Source organism: Chaetodon auriga, chromosome 4 (genome assembly GCF_051107435.1).
Source record: "Chaetodon auriga isolate fChaAug3 chromosome 4, fChaAug3.hap1, whole genome shotgun sequence".
NCBI lineage: Eukaryota > Metazoa > Chordata > Actinopteri > Chaetodontiformes > Chaetodontidae > Chaetodon > Chaetodon auriga.
Window position 1 is genome coordinate 4394954 of NC_135077.1, and position 21640 is coordinate 4416593.

The window sequence follows — 21640 nt, forward strand, 5'->3', positions numbered from 1 at the left end:
TCGGGCACCTGCAAGAAACAGACCACATACTGAGACCTGATGCTGCACCTGAATGTTAAGGTTGAGCAGTCGCACCCAGGCATTCAATGAATATAATGTCTAGCAAGAGAAAATAATGTTTGTCAGTGTAATGAAGTGCAAATAGACTGTTAGGAGCCAAATGCAGAAGTTAAGATTGGACCATGTTTTAAGTTTCTTTCTATAACTCCAGTACTCACTCCCCAGGTGGTATGTCATATTGGTTGTTAAATGAAAACAGACAGCATCGCTAACCTGTTGCATTTGAGAAAAGCTGTTTGTCTGCTCTGCGCTCACAACTGAGCGACAACAACAGGAAACTTGAGGCTGCTGCTGCTGCTGCTGTGCGGAGGGCTGGCCTCAGGGGAATGACTGGAGTCAGGTAACCACCGGACAGAGCCACTCGAGTCCTCCTCTCGGACGGGTGTAGGCACGAAGGGAGGCGTCGAGAGCGGCTTTCCGGCACGGCTTCACTTCGTTTTTTATCAATGCCGCCGCTTTTTCTGTGAAACAAACTTCACAGACTTGTAAAAGTTTGATCAATGTGACGACGTGCGTTCATGTGACGAGCGTCGCGTTTGGGGAGCAGCTCACCGCCGCGGAGGCTTCTCAGGTGTGAAACTTCACGGGAAGTTTGCCTCAGAAGTCACGGAGCTGCAAAGAGGATTTCTCTCTCTGGCTCGTTATTTATTTAATTTATTTATTTATTTTTGTCGCGTGTCCAGTGTCTCCGCGTTTTCTGCTAGGTTTCGTTTTCCGTCTGCATTTCATTGGACCTAAAATATCAAGTGGCCGAGCGCGAGCAGGTAAGTGTGTTTTGGCTTATTTCGGCCATCATTCTTCTGCGATAGTTGTGATAGAAGTTTTGGTGTACGTGCTCGGTTGACACCTTTTGAAGCTGGGCCAGGAGGTGGAAGTGAGCCCAGCCAGAGCTGGACAGCCCCAGCAGCTGTTGACTTGTCTGACCTCTGTTAAACATTGTAAGCCAGAGTCATTATTCATTAAAAAGCCTTTGAAATATAATGTGGCTGTTCAGACATTAGTATTGATGGGGTTTTCCCTCTCTCTTTCTCTCTCTCTCTCTGTCTTTTGGCTTCTTAAATCCTGAACCAATATAACAAAAAAAAAAAACAAAAAACCCATTTTGCACTTTGATAAAGACACTTGCTGCGTGCACAGCTGTTAGTTTACACTAACCACCTTATCACAGTTATTGTAGTTATTATCTGAAAAGATATGCCGTGATGTGTGCACAGCAGCCTTCCAGAAGAGAGGGAACACTGGCTCTTTTTATGCGTTTTTTTCTGCTTGTACCAGATTTCATGAGTAATTTCATCCAAAAGCCTCAGCTCTGCAGGGCATGCACATCGGTTTATGATGCTGTGGTTAAGAAAGTACGGCTATCTCATGACACTTTCCTAGCTGCTGTTGCAGCTGCATCTAACACCCTCACACACACATATAACACACACTGTGCAGTCAAGATCTCAAGTTGTGTTTATGAGATTAACCACACATTTGTTGTCTAACTCTCATTTGTATGACTCACCTACTTTACGGCCAAACACAGTGCTGTTTCATCACTTTTAACCACATCCACGCTTTAGAAAAAGTCTTTTTCTGCCCTACCACCCATCAAACAAACGCTGCTCAGCATGCAGCTGAGCATACTGATTTACAAGCATGGATCCCAGCAGGGGCTCCTGACATGGCTCTTCTGTCAGGCTGATGAACTGAGGGCCTCGACGTCATACCCATGGGGTGTTACTCACCTCTGGCTCAATTTGACTCTCAGGAAAGCTGTTACTTTCTTGAGGGTTTGTTAACAAGCACGCTCGTGCGCCTGAGGTTTCAGAGCGGGGTTGCACATAAAGGATCGCTGCACAGGAGATATAAATGTCACAGCAGCCAAAGGAGAAAGCTGGTTCCACATCAGCACTGCAGCTTTATGACACAGTAAAAAAGGACAATCGCCGTCCTGGGATGATTATCAGATAAACTTTAGCTGCTGTCACTTTCAGACATGCCACGCTGAGGTCTGTAACTTTAAAGACAGCCTTGTCTGAGCTGCTGTAAATTACTGTTTATTAGCGTTACCATGAGTGATGTGGTCAGCTTTGAAGGGACTTTGCACAGGGTTTCGATGATACATCAGCCTGATGTCCACATGCTGCTGGTTTGGTCATTCTGCTGCAGTGGAGTGATATTCAAACCACTGCATGGGAACAAGTTCCACTCTGTCATGCTGCTGTCGCATTTTCAGCTACTTGACTCCACTAATTGTTGTCTCTGGTGACACACGGTCTTTATTACTTAATTACTCATAAAGGATCCGTCTGCTCCAGTCTTTCATCTTTAAACTACTGGACTGATTGAACATGTATTTGTCTCTCGCTGTGGTCATGAAGTATTTGCGACCTCGTAAACATTGGAGCTGTGTGAGCTCATTGCAGATGTATCATTATCAGCGTATATGTCAGCCAATAACTGGCCTGTTTGTTTCTGTGCAGCAGAAAAGTTTGTTTCTTTGATGTGCACAAAATGTGGCGTAGAGCTCAGGTCGATGTGCGAGTCACTTGCAAAGCAGTTTCGTTTTGATATGAATCTGCAAAAATCTATCCGAACGCACAAAGAGGGAGGGAGACGGGTAGAGTGGGCGAGATAGCTGGTAAAGACAGATAAAAGGGCAGGAGATACTGTGTGGTCGTCAGCACCACCAATCAGCGAGAGTTTTATCTTTTCAAATCGTGTTGAAGAGAGCTGCAGAGAGTCAGACTCTCTGACAAAGTGGAGGGGGATTAAAAACAGAAAGATGAAGGGGAGGCGACAAAAGAGTAGCTGGGAGTGATGAAATCCACCACTTCTTTGCCTGGCAAACTGGATGAGTTTTCAGCAGGAGGGAAATTCCTCACTGCCTCATCGCCCCCAGCATATCTCTCTGTCTGTCTGTCCGTCCATCCTCAGTTGAAGTGATATTGGACTTTCACGTCTTTCCCCTCTCACATCATGTATTATCATCAGAAGCGAACTCCACCTTGACTGTTAGTACATTTCCACATTTCAGCGAGCTGTTTACATGACTTGTGAAGTGCAGCCTGATTAATGATGCCCCGTCAACGTTGCACTGTCAAGAGTTTCACAGCTCTGCCTCACTTTTATGTCATGTTAGCACCCCTTTGACTGTCTGTCTGCCTGCAGATCACACAAACACACTGTGCCTCAGGCTGTGATTATTATGGCTGTAGGGAAGATTAGACTCAGACACCGGGTGACTAAAGATGGTTCACCTGGAAACAGCAGATCACAGGGACACTGGCCACATGCAACATTTTTTTCATCTTTTAGTGATAGAAAGATCTTACCAACTGAGGAATTGGTGAAAGTGATAGACAAGTTTGTTTGCACGGAAAAACTCAGATAACTAATAATAATAATTCAATGTATATGCATATAGTATGTAGCATGAATGCTAATGCTGCTAATAATTAAATATTCTGCAACTCCATTATGCTTATTATTATTCTGTTCTGGCAGATTTGTGTTAAAAAGCAAAAAGTCGTTCGTTGTCTTTCTGGGAGTTCATTCTTACGCCTGTGGACGGACTTCTCCGTGCTGTCTCGAGTGAGACGGCAAGAAGTGAGCCCAGAACAGGCAAAGTTGTCAGGTTATATACAATACATTATCTCATAAGTATGATGACATTACCATCAGAACAATGTCAACACAATAGGCACATTGTCCTGATTGAACATCCATGGTGTCATGGTCAGCAGATTAACACATACATACACCTAATCAACCTAATCAAATGACATAGTTAATCATTTGGCTTTAAAGTAGTGAATGCTTGCAACTGAGCAAAGAGAAGATGAAATCATTTGGTTCACGATTGAGGAACAGAGAAGGTGAATGATAAGAAATCCCATTACGATTCTCTGGCTTTGTTCTTGGTCAGGCTTATGAGGAGATCCTATTTATACTACAGCTTCTATTGTAAAGGGCTACTCCACCAATTTAGGATTTCAGTTCTGTAAAATTTGGAGACATTTGAAGAAAGGAAGTTCAAAATGCACCAAAGATATCCAGACTTTTAGTCCCTAGTATGAGTCAAGCTTCAAAACTGCAGCTGCACATCTTTCCAATTCTAAATTGCCTGCAGATTTTTAACAAATTTTCATTTGAAAGTCTTTTTGAAGCTGAGATAACCCTGATGATATCACTATGTCTTTCATGTGTAAAATAGGTGGAGTGTCCCTTTAAGCAGGTTCATGTGGTCTCATTATGTTAAATAGCACAGTCTCTGTTAGTGTAACATGCGATGGGTTAATTTTCAATATTGAGAACTGCTGAAATTGAGACACATGCCAAATTGCTCCCAGGTGAGCTCACCTGGCTTACAGCGTGTTTGTGCATTATGTCACCATGTCAGTCATAACATACCGAAGATACTAACCACGGCCCAACATTCCAGTGAGGACTATAGTCTAAATTTCAGCACCTCGTCCTTTTGTCTGTCCTCTTTTCCCTGCATCTTTGTGTTTTGTGTAGGCACGAAAGGCAGTTTTCAAACGGCGCTCCTTAAATCACCCCGCTTGTGTGTGTGGTATGCCTTTCATTTGCAATAATCTGCTGACTGAAAAACCTCGGAAATTGCCTGTGACAGTCGGTGAGTGAAGGAGGGGGATAGAAAAACATTTACCGTCTTCAGTTTACTCGATGTCTGTTGTACACATGCCCTTCTTTTGACACCAGCAACAATGCTTTAATCACGCAGACAAGGATTGGACAGTTAAGTAATGTGTTATGGTTGTGAAGGTAATGGTCTGAGGAGATAACTAAGAAAGACCTGAGCTGCCTCTGACAGGGTGATATTTTAGCTTCTTAGCTTCCCAGCATTTACCAATGTCTTTTTCATCAATTTATTTTTCAAGTCTGGTCGAAGATTTCAGTCTCCATTAAGTTCCCTGCACTGCAGTGGCTCGTGACTATGAATAAGTTTCAAAAGCTGTAGGAAACTTGATGAAAAGCCACGATATTTATACACCCAGTGAACAATTTATCAGGCACATCTTGCTTCAGCTAATGCAGTCTAAAAAACAGTCCTGCAATAAATCCTCCATTCATGAATGTTATGTTCAGGTTTTGTTGAAACTGTTGTATGTGGTGCTGTTGAGCTGTAATTCAGTATACAGAGAGGTGTTTGTGAAGCACCACACATTACAACCTCCAGAATGTCCATGAAGTTAGTGCTGGGTGGTTTGACCAAAAATGTGTATCACGGTATTTTTCAAAATTCTAACGGTTTCACAGTATATGGTGGGATTTTATTTTCTTTCATCTGGAAGACAGTAGGAAATTAAAATTTTTTATCTCTGCCTAAAAAACAAAAAAAAACATTATTTAGAGTGAAAAACACCTTTAAATCATGGGAAAGTAGCCAATTTCATCCAGGAATTAGTAATTTAATATCTGATGAGTAACTGTGTAAAAGTACATGCTAAAAAAATGAACCTGAGCAGTTTTACAGATGTTTTAACACAGGTATGTCCAGGTGCTCATTTGCGCACATCTGGTTAGAGTACCGTTGTCTCGTCCAGGCATACGGAGAAACTCCTCTGTTGAAAGCACTTTTTCAGCCTTTTTTCTGCTTGCTGTTGTTCTTAGCTCTCATAAAAGGACGAAATGCAAATAAAACAGTAAAATAACACCTCGGCCTGGTCAGCGGTGTCCTCTGTGAGCGCTCTGCTCATTCATGTGTAAATGAAACTAACTGTGCAGTTACACTGGTCAGTAGCTCAGCAAACCATTGGTCAGTTTTGATGATCAACACCTCTATCAACCAGTCAGAGCAAAGAGATTTGAGGGGCAGCGCCCAAATTCACCGTAGTAACACCAATGACGATCCAGAAGGAGGTAACCCCAGAGATAGTGTATCACATGAAGAGCGCTCCCTCCACTCCAGGAACCCCTTCCTCTTTATATAAACAACCAGGACCTTCATGATTGATCTCAAACTAACGCAGAGTCACAGGAGGAGACATTAGCAGCGTTTTTTTCAAGCTGGAATATAACTTTTGACCACAAAACAGCAAAGGTAAGACATACTTAATGGTTTAGTGAAGTTTTTTTCTGCTACTCTTTGGCTGCTAGCTCGTCGAGTTTCATCTTCGTGATCAGCAGACTCTCTGCTTTCATATGATACCAGGCTTGTGTGGTTTGTGTGAAGTGGTGAAATCAGCAGACGCGCTAAGTTGTACATAAGCTTTTTTCGTCTTCTTGTTACATGCCCATATAATTTTTTGCTGTATGACTTATGTTTCGTTTGGGTGGTAATGCTTGGTAGAGGCTTTTAGCTGAGTTTAGTTAGGATTGGTGCTTCCTAGTGTGAGCAATGATCATCTGAACTGCACGCATCTCACACTGCCCCCTGTACAGGCGGCGCTCGTATTGAACAGGTTAATTGGCAGTGCTGCCAACTAAGCGACTTTCGCCATATTTAGCAAGATTTCAACACCCCCCCCACCCCCACCCCCCGACTTGTGTTGCCGGCAACTTAAGCCCATCAACACTTGCATAAAATGGTTGTTTTGTCGACGTGTGATTTTTTGAAACCAAAAATCCTCCAAAAAACAGACACGGCTCCTCTTTTTTACACAAGTTCTTCTGCGTCATCTTCTAGTTCTGCAGCTTCAATTTCGGACCTTTCAATGTCTATTCCATCTTCACCGTAACGTAACACCAGAGCACTACAGTCTCACCACGCCTCACACAATGCGTGTTTAGAAGCGCAACATTGAAAAGGTTCCCGTCTGAAACAGTGTCATGTGGCGCAGTGTTCCGAATGTTGTCTAATCAAATACACCGGTATGGCTGTATATTAAAAAATCATATCATAACAAAAATATACACCGGTATTCGGTGTGAACTGGTATACCGCCCAGCAATACATGAAGTTGAATCAGCTCGTCTCTAAAACTCTCTTCACTATAACCTTCATGAAGGTAGAGGTTATTGCAGGGCTGTTATATCAGAGTGTGTAGGTTTTAGAAAGGTGCACCTTAAACATAAACTGGCAAGTGAGCGTGCATCTAATGTACTATACAGAGCAGAAGCTGTAAAAACCAGCATATAGTCTGGTTTCTGAAGGACATCCTCATGCTTCGATAGTCTGGTGTTCCCATTTATGTGCAAATGAACCAAAGAAGACTATAAATAGTGTGACCTCAAGACATCACACAAAAGCAAATGCACACAGCCGTGGTTACGAGGTTACCATGTCTGGTTAGCCATAGAGAAGAATCCCACTGCTGCACACTTCAGGGAGCAATTACCTGAATTATGTGTGGGTATGTATTTAAAATGCTGGCAAAGCACGAGTGCACACATTAGAGATGGGATATGCTTTAGGCTACATGCACCAAATTGATTGAAGACAACAAACCATTAATGGATGGCAGAACTAGGCGCACATTTTTTGATGTGTGCATATCTTTGTGGTGGGAGAGAGGAAGAGATGGAGGTGTTGTGCCAATTTAGCGATGCCAGCAATGTTACACCTCCGTCCAAAACTGCAGCTAATGTGTGATGTTGTTGTCTGGTCAATTAAATGGAAAAAAAAAGTCTCCTTGCTGCCAATTCACAACTAATTTGGAAGAAGCTCACCTGTGGCTGAATTGCTGAAAATGCCAAGGACAGATCTGCATCCCACACTGAAATTAACTGATTTACCAAGCCTGTTTTGCTTGTGTGGTCCTGGTAGCTGTGGTTTTGTTCTCAGTCCTGGTGGATATGCATGCCACATACACAGTATAAATCCTCCATCCTATATAGTGTAAATCCTTTCCATTGTGAGAGGAGGCAAGGAATTCCTTAAGACCTTCTTTTGCTGTATCATATAACAACTTCTTTTATCGGTATTCCATCTAAATCCTGTGTGCATGCTGTCACTGTACACCAGGCGTACTGGTGATGCAGACTTTTAATCATCCCTGCGTCTGTCTTGCAGCCAGCTTTATTCTCTGATTAGCAAAATGCCATCATGATGGTGAACAACACATATTGTTAGCCTGTCCAGGTCAAGAGAGTGTACCCTGAGTTTCTGAGTTTATGGTGGGTGGACTAAAACCTGAAGAACTCATTATGTTGTCGTGGAGAAAGGAAGCATTCCTGTGTACCAGCCTGTTGACCCTCGCTCAGCCGCGGTGGTGGTGTGAAGTGCTGTTGACAGAGTTGTTATTGAAACCCCACAGTGTTGGGTCCTGGGAACCAGCCAAGACCTGCAACCCCAGTGCTAATGTCTTTGTTACCACACATGGGTGAAAAATGCATTAGTTAAATAAAACCCACCTTGGGGGCACTGTGTAAATCAGAAATAAAACAAAATGCAGTAATTGGCTAATCCTTTTTGACGTATATAGAAAACAGTACAAAGACAATATATTTAATGTTTTACCTCATCAGCTGGTTTTGAACCTTCCACAGGTAAACAGGTTCATTGTTAATAGATGATAGCATCATGATTGGGTATGAAAGGGGCATCCTGGGAAGGCTCAATCATTCACAAGCAAGGATGGAGAGAGGTTCACCACTTTGTGAACACATGACTGGATAAAGGACATTACTACATGGACTCAGGAACACTTTGTAAAACTGTTGTCAGTAAACACAGTTTGTTTGCAAATGAGTGTATTCTGTCTGTGTTTACGTTTTTGGAACCAGGGTTGTAATTTCACATGTTCAGTTCATTTTAACTGTGTGGAAAAATCAGATATTAAGTTTTCCGTCTGACAAAGTAACTACTTACTGTTTATGTAAATACATATTGCAATAGGTGGAGTGTATTATGAACACATTTCGCTGTGTACTTTGTATGTAATTGGTGAAGGCCGTCATCACTATCAGACGTTATTTTAACTAGCTTTTTAAGTCGATAATGTATTGTTAAAGAGGGAGTGAGCGACAGAGAAGTGGATGAGGCCAAATGTATGTGAGAGAGAAATGAGAGACAGCCTGGAGCAGAACAAGAGGGGAAACCTGAGAACGATGAGGGAAATCCAATTGCATACCAAGTATCTTAATAAAAACTCGGTGAATATAAAAAGACCATCATGCCTGTTGAAGTGGAATATAACCCCCTTCGAAACTGCAAAAGAGATGCCAGTTAGCTCAGCTCTTTTGCGAGATATTAATCAGAGGGGGCAGCGGTCAAGTTTTTTTTTTTTCCACAGCTCTGAGCTCGGCTGGCAAGACACTTAAATAAAATATAGAACAAGTAGGAGGCTTTACATCCTCATTTATATGGTAACAGAAGAGTTTTTTGCCTAAGGAAGAAATGTCTGATATGTCCGCTGACATTGAGCTAATGGCAGAGGTGAAGTCGAATCAATTGCACCGAAGCTCCTCAGGGCGACAATAAACGCTTCCTACATGTTTGTTTCATAAGTCATTTTGATATGAATTCATCCTTCATCACCTTCACCGCTATCATCTCAGAGACGACGAGCAGCTGCCGGTTGAAAGACGAGCGCGTCGTCTCCAGTTTCTTTAATGATGGGCTGGGATTCAGTTTGTTTGTCCACAGTGATAATGAGGAAGGAGGGAAGTTAAACATTACGTTGCCTGGCTAGACATTTACAAGGTGACTGGACAACCTTGCAGTATAGATTTACACAAACTCTATGGCGTGACATTGCAGGGTCTTATCAGCTGAATGAATGGGTTGTTGTATCTCAAAGTTATTTCAAAGTAAGAAATGTTCGGCTAAATCTGTCGAGAGTCGGTTTTGAATAAACCTCCACATGTATTTGTAATGTACTGTGTTGTCTTGGTGGGGTTTAATTCAGATTTTGGCTGCAGTGTGTAATGTCAGATGATGTGTGTAATCAGGACTGAGCTATGAGGCCCCGCAGCACACAGGCCTACAGGCTTTTGACTCCATGACAATAGCGAAAATGAACCGAGACCGGATTACGCCAGTCCTGCATTCCTCTCCAAACCTGTTTGACACACACATGCACGCACACACACACACTCTAATCCTGTGCACACAGACAGAGAAATCACTGAAGCAAGCCAATACATGTCTTACACATGCTCGCTCAAAGTGCAAAGAGAACGCTAACCAACAAGAATAGCGTCTGCGTGTATGTTCATGAAGAATCGGAAAACTCATCGTGAGGTAGTTCTTTGAAATCACAGTGAAAGAGCCTCCCTGTGGTCTATCGGTGCTGCTCCAGCACAGCTGTGTTCTAACTTGTAAATAGAAAAAGTCTTGAGGCATCAACAGTATTGCCAAACAAGGCGTTGTTTTAATTAATTGATCTTTTTAGCCAGATCCAGTTCACACCCTTTGTTTATTGCCATCCATTGCGCACACCACCGGCTTTCCATTAACACAGTTGAACCTCCTAATGCACAGTATGGCGAGTGAATAAAACACAGAGCGGCTTGAACGAATGACCTGCAGCCAGTGGTTTCAATGAAGATCCACACTGACAGCGTGCGTCAGTGAGCGGAGTTAAAAAAAGGTCGCTGTGCCTTTATTTCACTGGCATTTTGCAGGTGCAGTAAGCCTTGAAAGTGGCACAAAACCGCGCTCGAACTTCTAGTGTTTTTTTTCTTTTTCATGAAAGGGCCGAACTTCGTCTGTCCAGATCTTTTGCTGAAGCCTTCCTGTCACAACAGGTCCAACTCCTTTCTCCATTGCGCCTACACAAAATAAACCTAACAATGACTTTCATTATCCATTAATATGTAAACTGTTTTCATGCTCAATCAATGGGTTATATAGTATTTAAAACCAGGCAATACTGAAAACTCCCCACCAGATTTTCCTCAGTGCACATGGTGGTATCTTTGTAATGTTTGTCTTGTCCACTGTTCTTTATTCAGTTTAGTTTGATTTAAAAAAAAACTGAAAAAACGGCATATCTTCGCATGCTGGAACAGAAAATATTTGGCATTTTTGCCATTAATATTCTAAAAATGTGACAGTTTTCTGCTGTTTTGAATAATTGATTCATCAACTTGTCTTTTCAGCACCACAAAATCACCACAGCAGACTCGAGCCAAGTGGTTATGCTGCTTATTCTCTATGACTAAAGGCGACTGATGATACACATTTTTTAAAGTAAACCTATTTCAAGCTAAGGGTGGAGCCAGTTATGGTGAACAGTATCCACGATATCAGAAAGAGACAATAACTAATGACTTGATTGTGAAATCACTTGCTGTTTTCCGGAGTAATGTCAACAACAAGGTCGAAACTGTTGGTGCACCATTGTGGTTAAACTTACTGTCACACCACTCTTGTGAAACCTCTGCATGTGCCAGCATGTGAGATACTGACAAAATGGAGACCGGTGCATATTTTAAGGTTTCACAGTTTGAACTCGATGTGTGTCCTTAGCTGGGTTTTGGTGCCACTGCAGGCAGAGTGTTTATGTTGTGTCACAGCCTCAAGTGTCTTGTCAGGACTTGTCAGAACAGGTGTCTCAAACTCTGATCCCCCTGCTTACGTCGCTTTGCTTCATGCTCTCTCATTAATGTAAAACCTCTGATTCCTTTCAGGATTACCCATTGATTGATGTCTCTGTGTCTCGTCTGTCCCTTGTTTATTTCTTTCATTCTTACGTATCTCATTTCTAAAGCTCTCTGTCTGCTCTGAATGACTTATCAGCTGTAAGGCAGATGTTTTGTTTAAGCAGAGACTCAAAGTCTCCAATCTTTTTTTGCTTTCTCTCCAATTTCATTGTCATTTGATGCCTTCTTTAAGACAGATTTGATGCCAGAGAGTTATTTCAGACATTTTGAGATTCCCTAAAATTACAGGTACCTGTACACTGCTTGAGACTTTATATATACAGCATGACACTGTTTATCAAACCTAAATATATTATCAAAAGGCTATAATGACGTTTAGTTAGTGGTAAAAGGCAACTTTGCCCTCAGCCACACTGTCTGTGTTTCCCATCAAGCCTCAGCTAGCCTGTAATCTTCCTTCCTTTGCCAAACGTAACACACACACACACACACACACACACACACACACACACACACACACACTCTCATTCTGCATTCCACCTCTGTGCTAAAAACCTGTTGTTTCCCCCGTATCATGAACACTAATACGAGCCTCGGCTGTCTGTGCAGAGTGTTTGGGGAGATAAAGCTGGCGATAGAAGAGTTCATGAATGCCAAAGCATTGAAACAACGGTGATTAAGTCAGTCTGTCTGACAGTGTCAGGGTGACAGTCGATTACCCATTGTCTACAGCTTAGAAGTCAGGTAAGGTCATGACTGTGAGTGCAGTACATGTAGCACAGGAGAGTAAACCAAAATTCACTAATACTTTCATGTTGGTACAGTATGTTAAGTACAAACCTTTCCAGGTAATTTCAAGGGCTTCCCCAGAGGCTGAGAGTCATGATATTAATGACGGTGATTTAGTAGTTTTATCCATTTCAATTCCCAACAAGCCTTGTATTTGTGTGTGTGTGTGTGCACGTGTGTGTAAAGGCAATTTGAATCCACGTATGAAAACTCTGTCGCTAATGATGAACATAGAGAGAGCTACGTAGAGAGGTACGGTCGTTACAGAATATAAATGCATTCATTGGCTGCTGTTGGAAAAAAAAAACAGCTGCCAAAAACTGAGTTTGATATAATGAAAATTTCTTCATTATAACTTTAATATGTACAAGACAGATTTGTAGAATAATAACGTGAATAATGTCACGCTGTAATTTCTCTCGGCCCTACTTTCCCCTTCAAATGTTCAGTGAATCTGACTCTCAAGCACATCATATTTAAGATATTTATGATATGTAATTTGATATATAAGATTAGAATTGTATTTATGTCAAATGATGTATTCCCTGCATTGTTTTTCATTAGAATAGCCCCAAATCACATATTTGTTTGTTTTTATCCCCTGTCTGTAGACCTTCTATTGGGATAATATGTACACACTGAATGTGAATACTTGCAAGTAAGAAAGTCGAAGCCAAATGTAATTTAGAAATAATAATTGTCCTCACATATTTCTCGAAAGAGAAACCATCCATGTGGTTTGGAAAGAGCACCCTGCCCCATAATGCAGGTTAATTACTAAATGTAATGTGATTTGTTTTCAGAGTTAGACAAAGGATAAGATTGCAACAGCGTCTATTTGGCAGAAAACCCAAAGTATGCAAGAACAACAGTCAGTGTACCACAGGGCACGTCTATCAAGTACATTTACAAACAGCAACAACAGACACACATAAGGACAAAGCAGAGGGGGCTTTCCTGTGACAACAAAACCAGCTGAGCTAGTGTTGCTGTATGAAGTGTGGAGATAACGTTAGCTCTGGCTATGTGAGACGACACAGAAAACAATGTGAAAAAACTGTCTCCCATATCCAAGCTACTGCTCTAATTGGCTTCCAGTGAAGTTTAACATTCACAGCTTCTCTTGACTGTCTCTCCATGTTAACCCGCCATCGCTCCACTGTGTGGGTCTACAATAGACCCTACCAGCCACATGAGCCGCAAAACATGCTAACACCGACAGGCTAATCAGCAAAATAAGCAGCAAAGCAACGTCAAAATGTGGAAACTCAGAGGTTCTAAGTTTGTAGTCAGCACCGATCATTCCTTCAGTTTTGACGTGAGTCTGACCTTGTTTTGGTCCTCAAAACAGTCTGAAGGGAAATGAAGAGGCACACATAGGTTATAAGAGATTTCCATTTGTAGTTGTGGGGACACTTCCTTCAGGTTTACCCACTGGGTCTTCACTTTCGTGTTGGTTGCAGCCAACAACAGAGAAATTAGCGTGCATCGCTCGTAATGCTACCCTCCACATCTTTACGTTACCGGAGTTATAGCGAGGAAATACTGGGTGTGACTGTTGTATGAGTACCTGCGCAGCCCTCTACATGCATGTTACTGCAGCCACAGCAAAGCACATTATTTTTAATATGCTAAAACACTTATTGTCCTAATGACTGTATTGCAATAATCCATCTTGTGGCAGAACACTGGTGACGAATTCAGTATACTGCTCACCCCTGCTGTACACGTAACCACATAGATGGTTAGGCTTAGGCTTGTGACATTTTTACAACAAAGCACACATTAAAAACACTTTCTGCTCTACATGATATTGTGGGTTTCTGCTCGGGTTTGAAAGTTCATTTCAGCCGAATTCTCATCTCTCTCTCTCTCTAACCATGATGTAATACGCAAGACTCCAAGGTTTGTCATTAATGTCTGTTACGCTGGTGTAATTTAACTGACTGACACCTCCAAAAACAGAACCGTTCTTGGAAATGCACACAGTTAGACCAATACAACAATGTGACTTCATCACAGTCGGATTAAATCGATAATCCTGCCTGTTTAATCAGACTCACTGTGCCAAGATGACTCATGTACGCTGCGTAGCACATTATTCTTCAGCTTCGGCGTCCATATGTATGTTCCGGATGACCGTGTTAATCTCTGTCGCCCGTCTGCTGATTTGATGAGTGGATGACAAGGTTTTACAAGGGCTTCACTGTGCTGTCACTTTTGATCTGCTGCTCAGCTTAATGGCTGTGGAACTGTTTTTCTCACCCAAAACCCTTCCAGATTTAATATTTTAAATGTGCGCGGCAGATGGTGATTTTGCCATGGCTAGTGATCGGAAGCTTGCCCATATTGGTAACCATTCAGAGGGAAATAACAAACAGTGTGCATCCATATACAATATTTAGCTTCATGTCAACCATCTGTGTGTTTGGCTGGTGAGATAATGGCTGTACTGTAAGCGCGTTCTGACAGCACAGAATATGTCAGTTGGCACAGTAAGGCCAACCTGGTGGATAGAGGTAATCATACCTAGTCTTTGTCCTGGGATACTTTCATGCCTAATTCAGCCCAGGCAGACTCGCTGGATTTCTTCATTTGGTTTGGTTGTTTTTGTCCATCGAGCTCCAGCGCTCTGACCAAATAGATAGACTTGAGAAGGTTGATCCCTGTCCAGTTAACAGGTGGAGTTTGTTTATGATGTGAAAGCAAAGCAGACCACCCAGGAGAGTTTGTGATAGTAGGTATTAGTGAGGTCATCCAAATCCATATTTATGCCTAAGCTTTCCAGGTGATGTCTTTATGTGCTCTGATGTGTGAGTGTTATCTTTAAGGATTCACTGTGTCTGAAGATTTTAGTAATCGATCACTCAGAGTGCTAATTGTTGTGACGCAGCCAACGCAACCCATAGATCATCTGTGGGGACATAACTTGCGATCACTCATGTGCATGTGATTTTAGCATGAATTCAAAAGCTAAACCATGATCAAATGTATCTGCTGTTGATGGGAACCTTTTCTGTGAAGTGATTTGAATATTCATTGTGTATATCTGTACAAATTGTTTGGTAACAATGGTAGCACCTAAGCTAGAAAGCATGCGAGTACTCGGATCTATATGAGCACAGTTATTCTTGAACAATAATACTCATTACCACTTTGCGACATCAAACAAGATAAATAAGCACATAATGAATGCTGTAATAAGGCCACATTTAGACATTAGCCCTGCATGAAAAAACGTAGCCTCATTAATTTGAATGAGGCCAGTGCAGTGGCACAGGAGGGGTGCCAACACGGAGGCAAAAAAAATGGATGAAAGTTGAATCTGGCTCAACTTTTGCCAGCCTGCAACACTGCATCATCCTGCAACGTCCTTCCAATCAAACATGTACAACTGCACATCCCTGGTGTGGGAGTTTACTAAAACTCAGTGATCAGTTACACAAACAGGACTGTCTGGATCATATTTCATGTCTCCCTGTAACCTGAAACAACATGCCCCCCAGCAAAGCAACCCCTTGGATTGTTATCATGCAGGGCTGCTTTCAGTCTGAACACCCTTTGAAGTGCAGCATGACTTGCTGTCAATCACTGCAATTAGATTTTGTGCATGTGGAGCCGTGTAGTCATTGAATGAGTTCCCTGTCAGCCCATATCATTTTTACACCTCTTGCTTCATTTGCCAAACTGCAGGTATGAAAGCAAACCAGGAGCCCCTACTACCCTGACGGTTAAACGTAGTAATCATGTCACATTACTTTCTGGATTAGCCCAAATGGAGATCAGATGGAGTGATGTGGGTGTGTGTTGTGTAAATAAGTATTCTTTAACTGCACTAAGACACTGTGGGCAGAGCCAGGCAAGGGCTAAAACCAGCCTACCTCCTGCTGAACGGAGACTGTGTGTGTGTGTGTGTGTGTGTGTGTGTGTGTGTGTGTGTGTGTGTGTGTGTGTGTGTGTGGTACCTGACAGCACACCACTGATCCCCCTCAATCCTTTTTATGGCTGTATAACAGAGAGAGAAAATGAGAGCAAAGGATTTTGCTCCTTTGAGGTGCTATTGCTTCATCATAGTCTTCCCTCTCAACGTGATTTAGTCAAATTGTCAGTGCATTAAACTTGCTTTAGTCTAACCGCTGAACACTGGGACCTGTTGGAAGATTTCTTTTGATATTCCCTCGCTGTGATTCCTTTGATGCTCTCAAGTGCTTATATTCCATTGTGATCATTTGTGCAAGCTAACTGTACGTATCTGCAAAGTTAATGCCTTGGTAAATATGGGATTGGTAAGATGATGGCAACTTTGATTCTTTGCATACATTATTTGAACCTCTGTGTCACTTCAGAGGATTGGATGAAATAGGACTGCCATTAGGTGCTATAGGGTGCAAATCTGTGTTGTATGTGTGTTGTTGACTTTGATAATCCTCAACACGCTCCAAAGTCTGCTACACTGTTAGCTCTGTGACATAGTAGCACTCACATATCACACATTAACCTTCCATCCTTTACACACACACACACACACACACACACACACACACACACACACACACACAGCAGTGGAATGCAGTGTTTTCATTCTCCCGACCTGGACTGTCAATCAGAGGAACTTGGCTGTGTGCTGTTGCAGCAGCATCATCCAAGCTACACAAATTCCACCCATACCACCCACCCACACGCATAAATACACACACACACAGTACAGATACGCACACATACACACAAACCCTTCCACTGGGTGTCAGATTTATTTCTATGTAGATAAGAAGCATATCCATCTCCAACAATGCAATTTCTGCTGCAGAGTCTGTGAAGGAACTGAGAATCAATAGCTGATGAAAAAGCGCTTTACAGCAGTTCTCTCCCCTCCATCCCTCAAGCTAGAGAGTGATATCCTCTTTGATTGCCCGGTCTCCCATTGAGGTTCTATCTAGGAATTTGTTTTACAGTTAGCTGGCTGTCTGTTTAAGTCAGGCTTTTCCTGAGCAATGGCCAATGACGACAGCAGAGGATGCGCAGGTTCAGAGATCAGGGTCGGTGCATTGGCATGTTCTGTCTCCAGTCGTCTGGAGGACAGCGATGTTTGTGCTCTTCCTGTTCCCAAACACATGGTGGAAGGATATTTTCAACTTAGCGGCCTTGGAATACTCTGTCTCTGTCGCACGGGCCCGGAAATATGAAACTGCGTGAACTGAAACTTTAGTCTGAGTAGCATTGCGTTCTTTAAAAACAGCTTCTCTGCTCCAATCTCGTCCAGCTTCACTCTTCTCAGTTGTGCAGTTTACATGCTACACTCTAGTGCTGTGCTCTATTCCCAAAGAGTAAAAAGAACCCAGCCATGTCGAACAGAAGCAGGATAATAGGACACGTAGAAGCAGCACTTTAAATGAGCCTCTAGCAGATGAACTGCACTTCAAAGCAGAGATGATTCCAGCGTAGCATCACTAATATAGGTATTAGAAATTATTAAAACTATTAATGTGAGTAGTCAAATGTGCTGGCAGTAATTGAGAGCACACAATCTGATACCCTACCTCTGCCTCCCCCTCTCTCTCCTCTGTCTTTACTGTAATCATCCCCCACCTCCATCCCCTGCCTCTCCAAGAAATGGAGCAGAAACTTCAAAGTGCAGAGAAGCAGGGTGGCCAGCGGTCTAACAGCAGCGTAATTGCATCATCACACAAAAACAAAATGTCACTGGGTGGCCTTTTAATTACTCCCTCTGCCCCCACCCCATATAGGCCTGAAGCTATTTTAGCAACTCGGTGTACATTGTGTGTTCAGTGACTTATTTACACAATCAGCCAATTGAGAGGACCATTGCAGTTTGATCTTTCTACACTCCTTCCTGACGTATATCAAGTGCGTCTTGATAAGAGCTGAGAGGATTAGTAGATTAATCGATTGGTTGATCGACAGGAAATTATTCAGCAGTTCTTTTTAGATCAGTAATGAAAATAATTCATCTTCATTTTTAGCCAAATAAATGCTGAACGTATCACTGTAGATGCAACTTGTTCACTGTCTTTGACCATCTTTCTGTTGTAGTTATACAGTCGTATGATGACCGCCCTGATAAAGCCAATCTCCACCACAGAGGTTTTATCAAGTCTAGCGATGCCTGGACTGAAAGGTGCCCTGTGACACGGACTTATTAGAGTCTCATGACCGACAGTTCACAGCTTTCATGCTCCACTGCAGCCCATGTCCATCCCTGTGAAGTCCAAGTCAACAACCCTGTACTCTTAGCTCTCTGATAACGTGCACCCATATCCGTGCTAGAGTGGAGTGTTTCTCTTGAAGTGGGGTTTCAATTCCTGAAACATGTGCTTTGCATAGACAGCTTATCTATGTTTCATCTGGTGTAGCTACTATATGCCTGCTGTTACATTCTACATGCCAGTTAATGTAGAGCAACAGGGGGCATTGGTGGTATGTAAGTGCCACCTATCAAATCACACTGATTATACCGATCGCCTCTCCCACTCTGTACTCTGATCTGGATAAAGCCGGAAAACTAAATCACTGCAGCCTCTTGCCTTGTAGGACTTAAGCAGACTTGCGGCCGCTTAACTTCCCGATTTTCATTCTTATGCTGCCGGTCGTGTACCGCCTGTGAGTGTGTGTGTGTGTGTGTGTGTGCCAGAGAAGTCCACCAGCAGTGAAAGTGATAGTAAGTGATTCCTATAGTTTTTCATTCCAGACACCCCACTGTTCTTCCATCTGTTCCCACAGAGCTAATGTCACTACACCAGCGCTCGGCATATAGACTTCATGGCACCAGACTAGGCAAATATACATTGTAATATAAACATGCACACATGCACTGAAGGCAAATATACATTCTTTTGCACCAGCGCTGGAGGAATGTTTGCAAAGGAACTGTGATGACAGTTTGCAGTAAGACAGAGTGACTGAGAGGCAGCTGGAGGTCCCGGACCCTCCTATAGACTGTTAAGCTCTTTTTTATTACCCAATTTAGAGCTGAGACAGTTATTTGATACATTGTTTAGTCAGTAGCCTGGAACTTTAGTGGCAGCTGTTTTGATAATTGATTAATTGTTTCAGTTATTTTTATGCAAAAAGGACATCCTCTTAAAGGGAAATATAGCCTGTTTACAGGTGTAGGGGTTACTGCTCCATAGGTACACAGAGTTGTATAAAGCTGCGCAAAATATGATACTTTTCCTCCTGTGATGTCACTTAAGTCAGCGTCAGTTTGGTCTTAAGAGTGCAAGTCTGAAAATGCGCTGTTGTTCAGTACTGGAAAAACTTCAGAAATTGTTGTCTCCGTTAGTCTCATGGACACAAGAACATGGGAAAACAGGGTCCACAGTCAGATAATATTCTTTCCGTTTGTCCAGGACAGTCTTCCAGGACATGTGGAGCGGCACCAATTTGAGATTGTGCACACAGCGTCACTTCCATTGACGGGAAATTAAACGTAGGTCAGTTCTGAAAGGAGTGCATAATTCTTGATGGAGGACTGAAACACTTAAATTCATTTTAATCAAAATGGTTGACCCTTACTTTCCTGAGGATAGGCGTTTTTCACTGCAGACATTCAGTCATGTCACAGTAGGAAAGACACGGGAGTAAATAATAAAGTTTGTGACAGCTGAATTCCGTTAAGCTGCTTCAGCTTCAAGGTCCTGCTGTCGTGCTTGCAGGCCCACCGTCATACTGCCATGACTTACTGGGACACGTAAATGTTATTAGTAACTCAGTCAAAATGTCTGCAGTGAAAAAAGCCTGTTGACTAATCAATAAATGAACTACTCCATACAGCACTGACGTACAATGTACTCATTCGTCCTGCTCCACTCTTCTCTTTTGTCTTTGGCCGTAGCACCTTCGGTCCATTGTGTGACTAAGTGGGAGTGGAGTATGGGGAGGGAGAGAGACTGGGAGATGTAAACTGGGAGAGACTCAGCGTGTGGGAGGTCATACCACTGAGGTCAGACTGCCCACAACTGGCTCAGTTCGTGTAGGACACGAATTATTGCCTTTAAAACCAAAAAACTGTCAATCTTAATGGAGGTGAGGCTTCAGTCATTTCAGCCATCTGGGCTGGCTGTGACAGGTGTTACAGGTGAACCGGTGTCTGTAATTAAATACTGTAAGAGCCGAGCTGTGTTCCTGGCCGTGTGCCGTATTGGTGTTTTGAGATGTATTGGATATAGTGAGTGTTAACAGAAGTTACGCTGCATTGAATAAATGCAGTTTGTTTGTTTTTTTTTTGAGTCCCACAGCACAGTTGTGGGTTGCTGTGCCCTCTGAGTACCACAAGAGGATTGTGGGAGTTGTGTGAAAATTCACAGTTAAGGTGCAAAGCTTCATGGTTAAAGTAAAGATTTCAACACTTCTGATCGGTGTTATAATGTGGACACTGACCAATAAAGTCCAGACATGATTTATAGCAAATCCTGAATGATTTGAAGTATCTAGAAAATTGTTCTGCTTTTCCATCGTGAAATTTTTACCATTGTTATTTTGGTGTACATAACATTTGTTGCAGACTGACCTGAGTTTGCCTGATGATGATCACCATGTTCTGGGAAACAGAGTAGATTTCTTCTACGACTTCTTCTCAGTTCCTCCCATTCTTGAACAGTGTCGTGTTTTCGAGGCCTGTTCAGGCTATATTGACCATATTTTGGACATTAGAGGACCTGAATGGCAAACTTCCTGCTACCTCACTCCCTTCTCGTCTTCTCTTCCTCTGTCTCTCTTGCCTCCAACCATCCTGACTTTCTCTGTCTCTTAACTTTTTGACTTTGTCAGCCCTCCCTTCTCTCCCCTCCTGTATCATGTCTAATTATCGAAGTCAGTGTGTGTCTATAGGGAGCTCCTCAATACCTCCTCATCAAAGGCCCTGTTTGTGTTTGCTTGTTTATCTCTGGTTGCTATTCTAGGCGCTCTCCTGGAGCCCTGATGAGACACAAGCCTCCACTCCCCACGGAGGCTTATACTGTAAGCTGTCACTGCACCTCCAGTCATTCAAAACACTGCCAAAATGAGAACTACCTCATCTTGTCTCTGAGTCTCTCTTTATAGATTGTGAATATATATATATATATATAAATTCTTACATGTCTTTCTGCTGATACTTCCTCTCTTTGTCACCATCTCAGTTCTTGAGAGAACTCCAATGTAGTGAAAGCACACCAGGGGGTGTTCCTTCATCAAAATGTGTCCCCCTCCCGCTTCCATCCCTCTGTTTTCTCTGTTATACAGTGCACCTACATATTTGTATTGTTTCATTTGGGCACGTTTTCGCTGTGTCCCG

The 21640-nt window shown here is 42.5% G+C and overlaps 1 protein-coding gene across 1 annotated transcript in view; it reads left to right on the top strand.

Annotated features, from left to right (window-relative positions):
- Positions 1-356: 356 nt before the first annotated feature.
- palm3 (paralemmin 3) overlaps positions 357-21640 on the top strand; it is a 32887-nt gene continuing 11603 nt past the window's right edge. Inside the window, exon 1 of the mRNA XM_076727504.1 lies at positions 357-824. The gene's annotated coding sequence lies outside the window, so the exon portion shown is untranslated. The remainder of the gene's footprint in view (positions 825-21640) is intronic.